This window comes from Pteropus vampyrus, unplaced genomic scaffold (genome assembly GCF_000151845.1).
Source record: "Pteropus vampyrus isolate Shadow unplaced genomic scaffold, Pvam_2.0 Scaffold44, whole genome shotgun sequence".
Classification (NCBI taxonomy): Eukaryota; Metazoa; Chordata; class Mammalia; order Chiroptera; family Pteropodidae; genus Pteropus; species Pteropus vampyrus.
Window position 1 is genome coordinate 1,626,758 of NW_011888825.1, and position 5,363 is coordinate 1,632,120.

The following is a 5,363-nucleotide window of genomic DNA, read 5'->3' on the forward strand; positions in this document are numbered from 1 at the left end:
CTGATTTCTTCTTGCTTTCCAGCTGTGGCCAGACCATGACCATCTCCCAGGCAACTGGGGCTGGTGTCTTCTTGAGTTTGGCTCTCCCGTTCCCAGATCTCCCTTACTCGGGAGATTCCCATGCAGTCAGATGGTCCCAGGCACCTAACCCCTCTCCTTCCCAGGAACAGAGCCTAAGCACCAGGCCCTGGCAGGGGAAACTGAGGCAGCCTCCACATTGCTCTTGGTTCCATGAGAGAGGGGCATACCATTCCTCCTTTGGTTGAGGGGATAAAAGGGGGAGACCTTTAGTTGGCCCTAAGTTGGTTGTCCCCACCTTATTCAAGGTCTGAGACAGTCCTCGCAGGTATGGCAGAAGGTGGCAGCCTCCAGGGTTCCTGAGGATTCCTGGGGTGTGGGAGGTGTGGGGGGCTGTGACTGGTGGCCCAGTGAGTCTCCAGCCCTCCACCTCATTTAATAAAAACAGTGTGGGTTGCTGTGACACCCCGTCTTGGGTGTGTTGGCCCTGCCCTGCCGCCGTGCACCCCCCAACTCAGCACATTCACTCCTGTGCTCACCCAGTCCTGAGTCAGGTTAGCTTCCCCGAGAACAAGGCTTGGCCCTGCTCAGCGGTTTCTTACCTTCACAGGAGACTGGGGAACATGTGGTCAGAGCTGCATTTTATGAAAGCAGCTGCAACTCATGACATGCTTTCTGTGCCGGGAGATTTATGGGGCTGCATGGTTTTAATGGTTTCTGTGGGGTTAGTGTCCTCCCCCTATTCATTCTGGCCGCTGTCTCTGAGGCAGATGGGTGACAAGCCTTTCCTAGCTAGACTGGCCCAACAGGAAGGCATGGCTGGGCGGGGGAGGCCAGGGGCTGACCACCCAAGCCTCCTTGGAAAGGGCAGCTGCTGGGAAGCTCCTGGGGGCCCACCCCGAGCAGCCCGTAAATCTAAGAGACCTCCAGGAGGCAGGAAGCCTCCCTGCAGAGGTGTCCCAGCACTCCGGGCTTTCTGGGAGAGGAGGACAGCCGGCACCCCCAAACCCCTTACTGCCCCCACACCGCGCGCGCACACACACACACCCCGGGCCTATGCCAAGGCCACTCCCCCAGTCCCAGCCCAGCGGGTTGTCTGTCTCAGGCAGGCTGGACCAACAGATGAATGAGCAACAACTGTATACTCCTGGCTAATCTAGCAGCTTTCCTAGAACTTGGCTTCTGCTGGGAGCTTTGATCCCCGCTGGGAACTGCCTCCTGGCACTAACCGTTCAAGGTGGTGGCAATGTGCAGGTCCTCAGAGGGCCCAGGGCTGACAGGCTCCAGGTCTCCTGGGCCAGGGCTGGAGCTGCGGAGGGAAGGAGGCAGGCTTTGAATAAATGGGGCTATGGGCAAGGACAGGGCTGCCGTGGGGCAACATGACCCCCTTTGGAGGAACCCAAGTGCACGACGGGACTTGGAGCTTTTCACTTTACAGGTTGCCTTTGATGGCCTGATAATATCCCAGCGTTGAGGCTCTGTAGAGGTTGAGGCACCCTGGGAAGGATGGCTAGAGGTCTGCGTCTATGGAAAGACATGCAGGTGCCTCACACCTTTGTAGGGGATGCAGCAAACAGCAACTGAGGACCCCCAGGCTGGGCAAGGCCCCCACTCTGTCCAGAGCCTACCTCCTAGCTCCCTGCCCCTCAGCCAGAACCAGCCCAGTGATGTCACTGGCTGTTCCTGCTGACTCTGGCCTCCATGAACCTGGCCCTCAGTCCCTTCCACCCATTTGAGGTCACAGTCATTTCTCTAGAGCCAGGCACAGGCCTTTGCCGAGGGACAACGAAGTATGTACCCCTGCCAGCCAATGCAGCAGGCTTGAGTTAGAGTAGGGAAGTCAGTACTCGGTGGCTGAGAAGGCTTCCTTGCATGAAAGGCTTTCCTTTGAACCCAGGAGTTGCTGAGGGGGAGGCTGCTGCCCTGGCCCGCCTGTAGTCTTGCTAACAGACCTCTGCAACTGGTTTGCTTCGGGAAAGGAGGGTTTGCTGCACCGATACCAACAGTCCAGGGACTCCAAGGCCAGGAGACAAGGCGCAGCCTGGCCCCTGGGACCCGAGGCCTTGTTCTCTGGAGCCTGAACTCTCTCTTCTTGCTTTTCTGTGTGTGTCTGCTTCATGCTGCAGACGTGCTTCCTCCACAGCTTGCTGGGGGCACCCCTGGAGCCAGCCTCACCCATCTGACCTCGTAGGCTCCAGCTTTTACTCCCCAACGCCTGCTTTTGTCTGTGCCAAGAGCAGAGCCCTGTGGAACAGCAAGCACAGCAGCGCTCACTCACAGCAGCCACCCAGCCTGAGCCCTCATTTTCTAGGTGAACAAGGGTTCAAAGGAAGGTGCATTCACAATGTAGACCCTGAGGTGGGGCCGCTTATCACGGAAAGTGGGGTCTGAAGCTGGGCGCCAGGCACCCCTTTCTGGCCAGCACCTGCCTCAACCACTTCCTTATTTCCACTTCAGAGACATCTACCCTGGCTGCACCCTGGGACCCTCTTCCTGCACACCAGTCTCTAATTAAGAGGCGTCCGCACACCTCTTATCGCTCTGGTCCGATCTCACGATTGGCCTTCCTGAGGGTCGGTCATCTCATCTCCCTCATTTCTGACTACAAGGTTGGGGATCCTCACCAGAGCTCCCCATTCTGGCCTCATTGAGGTCAGTTTAGGACAACAGTAGGGGCTTAGGCATCTTAAGGTCTGAGACTAATGGTTCCGGAGTGAGTGTTGTGTGGGTGTAAGGGGCCCGCTGTGGGGGGCCATGGTCCTGGGATGGGCAGAGCTCCCCACAGCCACTGTGCCCAGCCCCGATTGGGTGATGTACGGCCCCCAGAAGACTCAGGTCATTTCTGGCTCCCAGCAGCAGTGCCGTCAGAGGTGGCAGCAGCCCCAGCGCTGTGCCGTGCTGTGCCGTGCCGAGTGCACCCAGAGCATGCTGAGCAGCCCTGCCTGAGGTCACTGTTTCAGTGTGTATTTTGAATATTTTCAGCTGTATGTGCACTGCGGGGACTTGGCCCGTGCACTCGTGTGCAGCTCATACTTGGTGGGCTGTGTAATGTGCGGAGGCGTTGCCAAGGGCAGCGGAAATGTGGATTTTTTCCAGCATAATCACACGAATCCTACCACCACCCTCCACTGCCCCTGCCTCCAGGTCTGTGCTGTCTCACTCAATAGCCAGGGAGCTGCCGGGAGCTGCTGGGGCTGTAGGAGGAAAAGGGCCAGTGCTTTGTGCCAACTGACTGGTATCCCCTACATTGACCCCTAGATTCTCGAGGACAGTGGGTACCCAGGGGCGGGTGCCCCTCTGGGCTGTGTCCCCAGTGTAAAGCAGGTCCCCTTCAGGCCTGTGCTGATCATGCCTGGGGACATGGGGTGGAGGCTGCTTCGGATGCCCTGCCTGGTGTCCCAGGGCATTCCTTGAGAGGAGGGAGGGCTCCAGACCAGGGAAAGTGGGCCGGGGGGGAAGTCCTCCTGCTGTGATTGGCCATGCTCTTGTAAGTCCAGGGACTTAGAAGGGCCCTTGGGGGCCCAAAGGGTCAGCCCAAGGCCTGACCTTGTCCAGCCAGCTCTTCCCGGCACAGCTGGGGGCCCTCACCAGGTCTGGCTCCCACCTGGCCCTGAGCCGAGACTCAACGCCCTGAGTCACTGATTCCAATTGTATTAGTTTTCTAGGGCTGCCGGCACAAAGCACTACAGACTGGAGCCTTAAACAATAGACGTTTATTTTCTTTCATTTCTGGAGGTTAGAAGTACTAGATCAAGGTGTCGGCAGGGTTAGTTTCTCCTGAGGCCTCTCTCCTTGGCTCGCAGATGGCGCGTTCTCGCTGTGTCGTCACATGGTTGTTCCTCTGTGTGTCTGTGTCCTCATCTCCTCATCTTATGAAGACACCAGCCATATTTGATTAGAGCCAACCCTGATAACTTCATCTTAACTTAATTACCACTTTAAAGGCTCTATCTCCAAATACTATCACATTCTGAACTACTGAGAGTTAGAACTTTGCAACATACGAATTTTGGGGGATCGTAATTCAGCCCATAACACCAATAGGTGCTCAGTGCCTAAGATCAAAGCTGCCATCTCCAGGGACCCCAGCCAGAGGTGCCTTCTGTAGCATCCTCTTTTGACCACCAATGCCCACCCCAGCTGGGAGACACTGTGGCTGGGCCAGGGGTCTGAGGTCCCATGCGGGGAAACAGCCACGTCCTGAGGGAGGCTCATTCTGTATTCAGCTCAGTCCTGAGGAGAGGAAATGGGGGCTCTCGGGGAAGCTGGGGGTGGCTCCCCCTTGCTTAGCTAAGGGGCACTCAGTTGCCACGGTGACCTCCATCTGCACAGTCAAACACACATGGCCCAGCCACTTCTCTGGGCCGGAGGGCTCCCCACCCCCCATCAGAGTTCACACTGAGTGTTGAGTCCCTTAGTGACAAAAACATGGAAACGGTTGCCATGGCAGCCATTCTTTGGAGCCTTCAAACTGGAGTGCAAAGTTCAGGATGCCCAGGAACAGCTGAACTGAAAATATGGGAAAATCTGCTACTTCTCTCACCCTAGAAGTATGAGTTGGATGGTGTTTGATGCTCCCCTGAGCCTATCCATCTCTGCCCCTCCCTAACACCCTGGGCATGGGGGGCCCTGGGATCGAGGGTGGTGGAGTGGCCCCAGAAGCCCTGAGAGAAGAAGCCGGTCAGCATGAGAAGCCAGGCTGAGCTGTGGGTGGGCCCAGTGCTTGGAGCTGTAAGTGGGCAGGTGATGACTGTGTCTTCATGGCTGCTGGCGACCCCTAGCCTTCCTATTACTCGGTTTCTTCACCTGTATCTGGAGGGATGAGATGCTGCTTCTCTCTCAGAAGGGCTCACGTCTACTCAGCAGCCAGGGTAATCTTCAGCCTGGTCCAGCGGTGAAGGGTACAGGGCATGCTGGGAAAGATGGCCCTGGGCAGATAGATGGACCCGGCCCAGTGTGCTGGGAGTGTGGTCAGTTCTTACAGACTTCCCCTAGCCCTCCTGGACCCTAATAGACTAGAGTCTGAGTCCTTGAATGGAAGTCATTGCAGCAGAGGCTTCTTGATTTATTCCCTAGACTGAGGGGAATTAATATGTGTCCCCGCACCGAGAGTTCCCCAAGTAGGCCCCATGGGGCTCTGATGACTTGAAATGCACCAGTCAAAAATTTCTTCAGTCAGGATTATTTGGGAAACCAACACACATGCATGAGTGTGTCACACACACAGACACACACACAATTTGTAGATTAAAAGCTCTGAAAAGTCCTGCAGTGAGGAAATTTCTTGACTTTATTTAATCCAGTATTTCACAAATATATTTGAGCAAGCCCCCCTCTCTTTTTTT